At 44.2% G+C, this 12,043-nt stretch overlaps 1 protein-coding gene across 1 annotated transcript in view; it reads right to left on the bottom strand.

Moving 5' to 3' along the window:
• Window positions 1–1,291: 1,291 nt before the first annotated feature.
• Window positions 1,292–12,043, bottom strand: part of GPBP1 (GC-rich promoter binding protein 1) — a 51,743-nt gene continuing 40,991 nt past the window's right edge. Inside the window, exon 14 of the transcript XR_010745892.1 lies at window positions 1,292–1,310. The gene's annotated coding sequence lies outside the window, so the exon portion shown is untranslated. The remainder of the gene's footprint in view (window positions 1,311–12,043) is intronic.

Genomic DNA, 12,043 nt, shown 5'->3' with positions numbered 1-12,043 from the left:
CCACTTGAAAAGAGCTTGTGAGTACTCACGCCTTCGAAGAGAGTTTATAGTTTGGTTCATCGAGGCAGGACTTTAATCAGTAACAAACATGGTCAGTAAGTTGTAATTACTCTCAAGAGGTAGTCGGGACCTGGAGGGAGGATAAGGACATATTCTGTTTACACAAAGCAGCACAAGTTGCAGTCAGACACTCCTCTGAACTTTCTCAAGTTGTGTCAAACCAGGCATTTTAAGCAAAAGCAAGTTTGTCTGCTACAACCACCTATGTGTCTTTGGATACCTGGGGCTTTGACCCTAAAAGAACAGTGTTAAACTTCTAAACAGCATGTCTTTTAGCAGAGAAAGCAGAAAAAGGAAACATTCCACAAAAAATGAGATTGTTAAAAAAGGAACTAAGGACTGAACTACAATCTGTTCTCAGAGTTCTCATGCAACTGAAGAATTCTACATATATGATTATACGCATACTCTCAGATGCTTTGGTTTTAAGAGTCTGCTATGGGATAAGAAAAAAAAAAGGAATTAGAAAACTCACAATGTATTTTTTAATAAATTTCATATTTTTGCATCACCACCTCCAACAGGTTATGAAAAGTTAAACAAGAAGAAAACTTCAAGACTTCAGCTGAAGAAAACTCTATTTCTTACTTAAAACTCTCATCTCCAGGGCCTGCTGCACACTTACATCTCATCACACAGTGACATTTGTGAGATGGTTAGTCTCCTGTGTTTCACCTTACTCTATTTTCCATCCACTGTATACCCAAGTATCTTCCTTCAAGCACCTGCTATCTCAGAAGCCTGATCCCTCATATTTTAGTGTGCCTCATGTATCCTGCTTTTACCAGTAGAGCAAGATAGACTACAGAATGTTCTTTCTTATAAAAAGGAATTATTTGGACCTGTCTTGGAGGCAATGAAAATGATTTTATGGGTCTGGAGCTGTTAGAATTCCCTTTGCCACACAGCTCAGCCTCAAGCACTGCGGCACAGCGATGCCATCTGCTCAGAGCAGTGAGATGCACCCACCACACACACCTCAGCCTGGGCACCACTGCTGCTACCACCCACCTGCAAGAGATGTAATCTGCTCTGCCTCTGGCATGATTCAGAGAAATCCTCGGATTTGAAGCACTAGGGTCATTGCTGCTGAGTGAAGGAAGAACTGAAACACCCAGGCTCATCTTATAGGGCAAAGAAAAGCAACCAAAGAATGGGAAGAAGATGAGGGCAGAGGATTTCTTTCAAATTACCCTTTGCAAGTGTGTTTTGGTTCTTTTTTTTTTTTTTTTTTTTGCAAAAGTTAAAATCTGGGCCCTGATTTAAATGGTGAACAAAGCAGAGGCTTGCACGAGAGAGAGCAAAATCTCCTGTGAGGGCAGATGGGAGATTAATTCTTCCAGTGCAGAAGTAACACAAAAAAGATCTATGGATTCACTTTCCCATTCTCAGATGGATACCTGCTGTTTTCCAAGGAGATAGAGAGAAGAGTGGGCACCTTTATTTCACCTATGTGAATCCCAAAAGCCCTATCATAAGAGAGCTTTGTGTTGTGTAAATGCCTGACCTCTATCACATATGCAGCCTTTGATTTTCATTTGTAAAAATGTTTAAGCAGCTCTCTAGCTCCACAAAGCAGGAAAATGTGCCCACAACTACAAACAAATATGATTGAAGAACTGAAGCGCATTTAACCAAGGATACAAACACCTGCAGCATCTCCTTCTCCAATAGTGTCATTAAAGAAGAAACTAGAGAGCAGTGTTGCCCATCTCCCTGAGAAAGAGAGGCAATATCACCTCATATCCACAGGGACAGGCTGGCACATTAACACATCTTATTTCTTAACTCCCTTAGGTATGGATAGCTAATGGAAATTTTCTTTTAGTTAGAAGTCTAAGATCAAGTCATGAAGTCTTGTTTTCAGTCACTGTATCTGTTACTACCGCTGGTGAACAGCAAGGGATTTGGTCTCCATCTCTGAATGATGCAATTACATCTCCAAATAAAGATGCCTAATGCTTGCCCCTCAAAATTTAAGATTTTTGTCCAAAAGCTACAAAAAAGTGTTATAAGTGCTCATGGCTCTTTTCAAACAAGCATACATCAGCATTAAAACTGCAGGGGCAAGACAGAGATTATAACTTCTTATTAAAAGAAAACTCCTAGAAGCGAGCTGCAATTTTCAGACTATAGAAAGCCATCTCATCCCAGCTCTGAAGAGAAGCAATCTAGCTGCAAATACAAAAATGAGAGCATGTTTCAACTATATCTTTTCTGTCCTCTAGTGTCAGCTTTTAGTGAGTAACAGGATCAGAATAAGCCCTTTTCTGTTGTCCATTTTAACTGGTTTTTTTAAAGCAAAAAAATGCCTGTCCTGTTGAGAATTGGCAAGCACACATCTCAAAAGAGGCTAAGTTTTAACTGAAAAACATCAGCTTTCCCCAAACCTAACTGCAAACTTTCAAAAAGCATCATTGCAGAACATAAGGCAACCTGCAAACCTCAAACAGGGGATTTACTTCAGGGAAGAGTCACAGCAGAGCAGAGAACACAATAGATTTTACTTCCATCTTTTTTTAAACTAATGTTCCTGTATGCACAGAGTTTGTGTAGCTAAAAATATGTCAGAATGTTATTTCCCTCCTTGATTTATAACAGACCTATCCATGCAGGCTGTTCTGCTTAAGAACATGTCTAGCCAAACTCCAACTTACAACAGACTGTGATTTCATGCATTTTACAAGTACAGGCATGTATTGTATCAAAGTAGAGTAGTTCCATGAACAGTGTAATTGCCTTTGCATTTAGGTGCTGGCATAGCAAACTTTAAAAAAAAAATCCTAAAATTCTTAGGTTCACTAGTTGAGAGAAACAAAGCCATATTAACAGTCGTTCCACGAAAGCTGTGAGCAGAGCAGGAGCAGGGAAAGCAGAAGATCTCCAGCACCCTCTTCTGGTTTCTAGAGCCTGCAGGCGCCACTGCAAAAACCTCTCTTCTGCCCGAATGACATTGATAGACACAGGCAATTAATACACAAGTAGAGGGGAGTGACAGGGTTGCTAACGTCCTCTGCAGCACTGACTTATATCTGTTGTCCTATTGTTTTGAAAACTTCAGGAAAAAAATTCAACAGTAGCTGGATCTTTCCTCACACTCACCATGCACTGACATGATTACAACATGCTAGAACATTGCTGCTGCTGGGCACTCCTAAGCTTAGAACTGCTATGAAATACCTTTCCCGGGTCCACAGTGTGCTCCCTACATCCTCTGTGTCCAACCCATTCACCACCAGGTCCTTCAGCTCACCTCCCAGTAAAGCAAACAACACCATGTCCCCTGTCACACCACAGCTCTGCCAAGACTGCCTCCCTTTTAGAGGTCATCAAAAACGTTTCAGCTTTGCTGAGGCTTGCTACATATTACTTAATAGAATCTATCCATCCTAGTTTGGTTGACCCTACCAAGATAGCTCATATAGCTCATATAGCAGAGAGGGGCTCTATCATCTTTTTGAAAAAAAATAACAGTGAAATAGTGGCAGCACCAGACACCTTTGCTCAGCTTCCCTTCCTCTCTCATCCATGTACCACTGAGCAAAACTCACTGTAAGCCAGTGAATTTCACCCACGTTTCCTCCACATGCTTCCATGTTTACTCTCTCATGGGGCTTAAATACCCTGTAAAGTACTTAGACATCCACTCATCCACTCAAAGGTATTTGATGCCTGCACCAGACACAGTCTACCAAGCGCCCACCTTCCATCCATCACAGAACCACAGAAAAAAAGCCGAGTTGAAAAGGACCCACAAGGATAACTGAGTCCAACACCCAGCCCTGCAGAGCACCATCCCCAAGAGCCACACTCGTGCCTGAGAGCATTGTCCAAACACTTCTTGAACTCTGTTCGATTTGCGGCTGTGACCATGTCCCTGGGGAGCCTGTTTCAGTGCCCAGCCACCATCTGGGTGAAGAACTTTTTCCTAATATCCAACCTAAACCTCTCCTGACACAACTTCAGGCCAATTCTCCTGGCTTCTGTCACCAGTCACACAGAGCAGAGATCAGTGCCTGCCCCTCCTCTTCCTCTCACAAGGAAGTTGCAGCTGCAGTGAGGTGTCCCCTCAAGTCTCCTCCAGGCTGAACAGGCCAAGTGATCTCAGCTACTCCTCCAATGGCTTCTCCTCATGACCTTTCACCATCTTTGTTGCTCGTCTTTGGACTCTGATAGTTCAGTATCTTCATTATCCTGTGGCACCCAAACCTGTCCCCAGCCCTGGAGGTGAGGCTGCCCCAGCTCAGAGCAGAGGGGACAATCCCCTCCCTTGCCCAGCTGGCCGTGCTGTCCCTGATGTCCCCAGGACACGCCTGGCCCTCCTGGCTGCCAGGGCACTGCTGGCTCATGTTCAACTTGCCCTGGCCCAGGAGCCCAGGGCCCTTTCCATGGCACTGCTCTCCAGCCTCTCATTCCCCAGTCTGTCTGTACAGCCAGGGCTGCCCCAGCCCAGGGGCAGAATCTGGCACCTTCCTTTGTTGAATTTCACATTGTTGGTCCTTCTCCTTGCAGCTTCCCTTCCCCCAGGCACGTTTCTGAGCTGGGGTGTCAGTGTCACTGCCTGTCCTAAGGGCTCTACCCCTGAATGCTCCCACAGCCCCAGCAGGCAGATCAGACACAGCTCCTGCCACAGCTGCAGCACTGCTGAAGCCCCTCTACTCAGCACAGCCAAGCTGACCATCCTTCATTTTGCCCAGCTGTTTCCACCACCCAGACCTGAGACCCATGCCTCTCCAGAGTCCTCTTCACCCTTGGTTACCTTTATTTCCTCATTAGAGCAGATTCGGCTCCACCCTTATCTCTCTACTCTGACTCCTTGAAGCCAGCTCTACCTGTGGCTGCTGCCTGCCTTTGGGCATAGGGGAAAGAAGCCAATAAGTACTAGTGCATGAAGGTGTCCTGTCTGTGTCCTGCTCCCTCAGTCCAAACAGCAGCTTCTGGACACGTCCCTTTGCTACCAGTTGGCTGTCTCTGCATCACAAAAATTTAAAGCTAAGGCCATCTGCCTTTTAGAAGTTTTAATAGCAGCCAAAAATTCAAATGCAAACCAAGAAAATAACATCCCAGGGAAAAAAAAAAACATAAATAAACAAAAAAATCACAAACAAAAACCAAAAACCACAAACAAATATAAAACCCCAAACACAAACAAATCCAAAAAAATACTACCCAAACCAAAAGGTGAAGAAAAATGAAGGTTTAACCTATATTGTAGCTGCCCAGTGTTGACCTAGGCAAGACTGTGCATAAATTTTCTTTACTCTCTTTCAGTCAAATAACAGTTCACCCTCCTTAGGGAGCTCTGGCCTTTTCCCCCAGTTCTACCCTACTCTAGTAGTGATGCATCTTTTAGATTGCCACATTCCAACACTCTGGAGGATGACCTCTGAATCTCAGACCCCACAGAATGGTGTCTGCTTCTAAAAATACCTTAACAGCTTTTTTTCCATCCCTTCTTCAGTCTTAATTTTCCCATTCATTGGACAGGGAACTAACATCAGGACCACCTTTGAGAGGGTTTGAAGGGGAAGGGGATGCAGCTGGGCTCTCTGGAAGCAGGCCCAAGGGTGGAGTTAGGGGTGAAATCAGTAGCCCAGCTGAGGTGCATGTACACCAATGCAGGCAGCAAGGGTGACAAACAAGAGGAGCTGGAAGCCAGGGCACAACAGCAAAGCTATGATGTAGTCTCCATCAGGGAAATGTGATGGGATGGCTCACAGAGCTGGGGCACTGCACTGGATGGCTACAAGCTCTTCAGAAGAGACAGGAAAGGGGGAAGAGGTGGAGGGGTGGTTTTTCATTGGTATTAGGGAGGCTTTTGATATACTGAAACTGAGGACAATGAAGTTGAATGGAATTCAGGGGAAGGCCAACAAGGTTGACATCCTCCTGGGAGTCTGTTATCATCCACGCAACCAGAAAGAAGAGGTGGAGAACTTGTTCTATAAGCAGCTGGAGAATATTTCAGGATCACCAGCCCTTGTTCTTTTTAATTTTAACCTACCAGACATCTGCTGGGAACTTAACACAGCAGAAAAGAGGCAGTCCAGGAAGTTCTTAGAATGTATTGAGGACAACTTGTTGCAGCTGGTGAGTGAGCCCAGCAGGGGAGGGACTATGTTAGATCTGTTGTTCACAAATAGAGATGGGCTGGTGGGAGATGTGGTGGTTGGAGTCCACTTGGGGCACAGTGATCATGAAATTATAGAATTCTCAATGTTTGGTAAAATCAGGAGGAACATCAGTAAAACTTTTACATTGGACTTCTGGAGGGCAGACTTTGGCCTGTTTAGAAGACTTATTCAGAAAGTTCTTTGAGAAGCAGCTCTTAAAAACAAAGGAGTTCAGGAAAGGTGGGAGTGCTTTAAAACAGAGATCTTGAGGGCACAGGAACAGACTGTCCCTGTGTGCTGAAAGATGAGTCAATGGGGCAAATGTCCAGCCTGAATGGGCAAGGAGGTTTTGAAGGAACTTAGGAATAAAAAGAAGATATATCATCTCCGGAAGGAGGGTCAGGTTTCACAGCGAGTATTTAGGAAGGTTGTTAGAGCATATAGGAAAAAAAATAGGGACACCAAGGCTCAGTTTAAACTTAACTTGGCAACTTTTATAAAGGATGATAAGAAATATTTCTACAAATATATTACTGGTAAAAGGAAAGGTAAGACCAACCTTTGTCCTCTAATGGATGCAGGAGGGAACTTAGTAACAACAGATGAGGAGAAGGCAGAAGTGCTTAACTCCTTTGCCTCAGTCTTTAGTGTGAAGATGGCTTGCCCTCAGGACAAATGTCCTCCTGGGTTGGTAGATGGTGTCAGGGAGCAGAATGGTCCCCCTGTTATCCAGGAGCAGGCAGTCAGAGAATTGCTGAGCTGCTTAGATGTTCATAAATCTCTGGGCCCAGATGGGATCCATCCCAGGGTGATGAGGGAGCTGGCAGATGAGCTTGCCAAGCCTCTCTCCATCATTTACCAACAGTCCTGGCCCACTGATGAGGTTCCAGAGGATTGGAAGCTGGCCAATGTGATTCTCATTTACAAAAAGGGTGGGAAGGAGGATCCTGGTAATTACAGGCCAGTTAGGCTGACCTCAGTGCCCGGTAAGGTAATGGAACAGTTTCATCATGCAGCATCTACAGGATGGGCAGGGTATCAGACCCAGCCAGCATGGGTTTAGGAGGAGCAGGTCATGTTTGACCAACCTGGTCTCCTTTTATGACCAGGTGACTGCCTGGTGGGTGCAGGAAGGGCTGTGGATGTTGTCTATTTGGACTGCAGCAAGGCCTTTGACACTGTCTCCCACAGCACACTCCTGGAAAAGCTGCAGCCCATGGCTTGGACAGGAGCTCTCTGTGCTGGGTTAGGAACTGGCTGCATGCCTGGGCACAGAGAGTGATGGTGAACAGTGCTGCATCCAGCTGGGGACAGTCACCAGTGGTGTCCCTCAGGGGTCTGTGCTGGGGTCAGTTCTGTTCAATATTTTTACTGATGACATGGATGAGGGTATTGGGTTGTTCATTAGTAAATTTGCAGATGACACTAAGCCAGGAGCGTGTGTCAATCTGTTGGGAGGTAGGAGGGCTCTGCAGAGAGCTGGACGGATGGGCAGAGTCTAGTAAGATGTAGTTCAGTAACTCCAAGTGCAGAATCCTGCACTTTGGCCACAATAACCCCCTGCAATGTTACAGGCTGGGGACAGTGTGGCTGGACAGTGCCCAGGAGGAAAGGGACCTGGGGGTGCTGGTGACAGCAGCTGAACATGAGCCAGCAGTGTTCCCTGGTGGCCAAGAAGGCCAATGGCACTCTGGCCTGAATCAGCAATGGTGTGGCCAGCAGAAGCAGGGAGGTCACTCTTCCCCTGTCCTGGGCACTGGTGAGGCCACACCTGGAGTGCTGTGTCCAGCTCTGAGTGTCTCAGTTTAGGGAGGATGCTGAGACACTTGAGCATGTCCAGAGGAGACAACGAGGCTGGTGAGGGGCTGGAACACAACCCCTGTGAGGAATGGCTGAGGCAGCTGGGGTTGTTTAGGCTGGAGAAAAGGAGACTCAGGGTGACCTTATCACTCTCTACAGCTCCCTGAAAGGCAGCTGTGGTGAGGTGGGAGGTTTGTCTCTTTCTGCAGGCAGCAACTGACAGAACGAGAGGACACAGTCTTAAGCTGAGTTTTTTACAGAAAAGGTGATAGAAGTCCCAGGCTCTGCCTGGGAAGGTGGTGGAGTCATCATCCCTGGATGGTATTTAAAAAAAGATTGGATGTGGCACTCGGTGCCATAGTCTAATTCAATTAGGGAATCAGTTGGACTCAACGATCTTGAAGATCTCTTCCAACCTAGTGATTCTGTGATTTGTTAAGTGGCATAAGAAAGGTATTCAAAGAACATCAAGGTCAAGACTATAAACACCTTCAGAACCTTGCTGAAGGCCAGGAAGCCCAAGCACATACAAGCATCAAGCCCTCGCAGGCAAGTGTTACTGTTAAGTTCTTAACTGCATATGCACATACCGCTCACCTGGCAGGACACCGGCCTAACGCATTACTTGGTTTGGACTTACTTTACAAATCATCCATGCCATGCACAAAACACAGTACTCTCTTCCTCTTGGCACAGGTATTCCTGTACCAAGTCCTTCAACATTAACTTACCTTTGTATCCTTGTGGTTAGCCAGCAGTACACACCATATTCTTCAAGTAAATCACCAAGGTTAAGGTAAGAATTTGCACAAAAATCCATTAAAATCAGGATCTTGCCTGCTCATTGCTAAACCTGGCATGTCCCAAAGAGCTGGTTCTCTCAACATTAATAATAAAAAAAAAGGAACAAGAAAAAACAGAACCACATCAAACCTTTACACAAACCAGGGAAGACAGTAACTTTTTTACAATGAAACAACATAATCTGCGATCATCACATGAAACAAATGTTCACTGTAATCTAACACAAAACCAGCCCTAAGAAGCAGGGAGGAACACTTCACTGGCATCAGAAGACTCACTTTCCAGCTACATGATCACTACAAACTTAATTGCAGAACTTAGTTTTTCAAAATTGTCAGACTCTTTGATCCCATTCACCCTTATCACTGGAATTTTTCTCCTCTTTTCCCTCTTTCTTCACAACTGCATCTGCCTTCAGCACACTTGGTCACCCAGAGAAAATTGTCCCATAGTATATTCAGCAGTAAGTGACCAGGAACAGACTCTTCCAGTGGAAACATAAGGTAAACATAACCACAGCCAGTACTACCAGTTTCACCTACAACAATGTGCTTATTTTTCAAGTTTATAAAATGAAAGACTAAAAATTAAATAATAGTAAGTTATAATTTATCTGGAATATTAACATACTTACAAATTGCATTTTCAGAATAACTAATTCATTTATCTCAATTATGAAAATGTATTTATTTAGTATAAAGATTATTTGTGCATGCCCACTTTTGAGGTGGACAATAAAAGAAAGTGAAGCAAAGAAAAATAAATGTGCATGTGAGGATTTAGCAAAATTTCTGTGCAATTTACATTCATACTCGAGCTTCTTTTTGAAACAGCCTTCCAATGCGACAGAAGTATTTCTCAGCTTTTGGTAATGAAGGTTTGCATAAACAGTGGCTTGACTCAGCAGGCTGCTTATAGAGTATGTCAATTCCTTACAGATCAGCTCATTTCAGACAGTTTTCATTTTCATAATCCTTTCAAACAGAATGAATTGTTACCTAATGCAATGCTGTAGGAAAATAAAAAATTAACCCAGTCATTGAGGAAGACGCTCTTCAACCTGGCTATAATTTAAAGCAGGAAAAAATGTGATACTCATGACGAAAGGCACCAGTAACACCAACCAAGCACAAATGGCAAGCACAAAAAATAAGTTACTGCTAACAATTCTACATAATCCCCCTGCATTACATTCAAATTCTAATAGGACATATCTACACCACACAGTGTGCACATGTAGGCGACACAACTTAAAGCTCTATTTTTCACCTATCCATGATGCAGTCACTCAAGCCCAGACAGGATGCTCCTTGACTACCTAAAAATGGTTCCATTTCAGCAGTCTTCAGCAGAAAGCAATGGCAGATGGAATACACAACGACTGCAGTAGCACAGAGCCCCCAGACTTGAAGCTATCATACAAAAAGAAAAAAGGAAGCTACAATATTAAAGCCACAAAACTGGAGTAAGCATGATCTGAGCTGCATATCATCTCCTGTACTGGCTACACTGAGTAGCTGACTGGAGGAAAAGCTGCAGCACCTTCCCTGACCCAACTGCAATATCACCTAGGCAACACTGGGTACTCCCTGGGTTCAGAGCTAGCCAAGAGCTCTGTGTTGTTACCTAAGGCACAGCTTTGTTTCAGAGCCTATAGCCTTAGAAGATCACAAGTCAGGAGAGCGCACCACCAGTCTGGAACACTAGCAAAATGGAATAGCTCAGGCCACCAGGCTGGTCCAAGCTCTCAAGAACATGGAATTTTCTGAAACAGTTCTCAAATCTGACACTTTCTGGCAGAATGAAAGGAGTTTGTTTCCCTTTTGCTTCCCAAGCTGAAACTCAGTAGTGCCTTGCTTAGTACTCACAGAAAGAGTTCTCTCCCCACATCTCCTAAGGGGAAGTCATGTTCTCCCATATTGACCCAAGCTCCATCAGTCTGTTAAAGCAGATGCCTGTCTAGACATCAGCAATCATCTGCACAGGAGACAAAACTAAATGAGCACTTGTCCTGCAGGTATGGAATGCCATTTTTCTTGAAAAGTCATGCTAGTGCCAGGGAAATAAATAGCTGCATACTAAGAATATTCAGGAAGAATGAAGACTACATAGCAAGCTTACTGTCGGGTAGCTTTTCAGGAATTTAAGGAATGCATGATGCTACAGGAGAGAGACCTCCCACATCCAGTAGATGATCTGATCTGCACAAGAGACTGCAATGGAAGCAGACTGTAATTGACACTGAACTCAGTAACAGAGCAGTAAACTCTGACTGATGCACTGGTTGAAGGAATGAGTTTTTCTTTAGTCTCAAGATCTCTCCCAGCTGGGAACCCAGTAAGAGACAGACCTCAGAATTTGCTTGCACATCACTTGAGGAAGTGCAAACCCCCTAAGACAGAAAGTTTTTGTCACTGCCCTCTACCCCATTCAGAGCCAGACTGCTTTGCAGATCACTGCCAGAGTTGGTTTAGGAAATGCATTTCCAGATACCTCTAATGAAGGCCACAGAGATCTGGGCTATAAACCAAATCTCATTCAGTTTGCAGTAAAACTCATTGATGACCAAGACCAATAGCATGAAGAAAGATGACCGGCTAGTCAACGCATTTATTATCCTAATGAGCTAGGAACCCTTGGTGCTCAAGTGCAATAATCCTTAATAAGATCAAAAGTTCCCTGCAGCTGAGTAAATTGCCTTAGCTGCTGCCTAGTAGCAAACAAATAATGGAAAAACAAAGGCACCCTTGACTAAACTCTCCTAGTTTCTAGCAGCCAGCAGTTGAAATGTATTTCTTGAAAAACAGCTATTATTTAAAAAAAAAAAAAAAAAATAACAACAACAAAAACACTAAAGTTGAGGTCCCCATCTCAAATCAAAGAAATGTTTTTCCCTCACAGGCAACTGCATAGGGGAATAAAAATTAATTTCTTTCAGCCTTGGTAACATTTCTCAAAGACTGGAATGACCATCAAAATCTTCAGACTCTTGATTGGGTCCAATATGAAACAGCGGACAACTTCACTGTAGTTTTAACACTCTTTTCAGCAAAGATAACAAGCTTCTCTTACACCTCAAGAGAGAGAAAGGCCCAGTACAACTCAGTGAGGTAGGCCTCTACGCATTCTGGATGAGGATCCCCAACTCCCCGCCATAAACTCAGGCACCCTCCATGCCAGCAGCAGGCAGAGAGTACATTCTCCATCAACAGCAGATCAGAAAAATGAGAGTGACTGATCACTCCTGTTTGCTTTTGAAGAGGGTT

This window comes from Sylvia atricapilla, chromosome Z, assembly GCF_009819655.1.
Source record: "Sylvia atricapilla isolate bSylAtr1 chromosome Z, bSylAtr1.pri, whole genome shotgun sequence".
Taxonomy (NCBI): domain Eukaryota; kingdom Metazoa; phylum Chordata; class Aves; order Passeriformes; family Sylviidae; genus Sylvia; species Sylvia atricapilla.
Note: the sequence above shows the minus strand (reverse complement) of the source record. Positions and strands in the feature narration are given on the sequence as shown.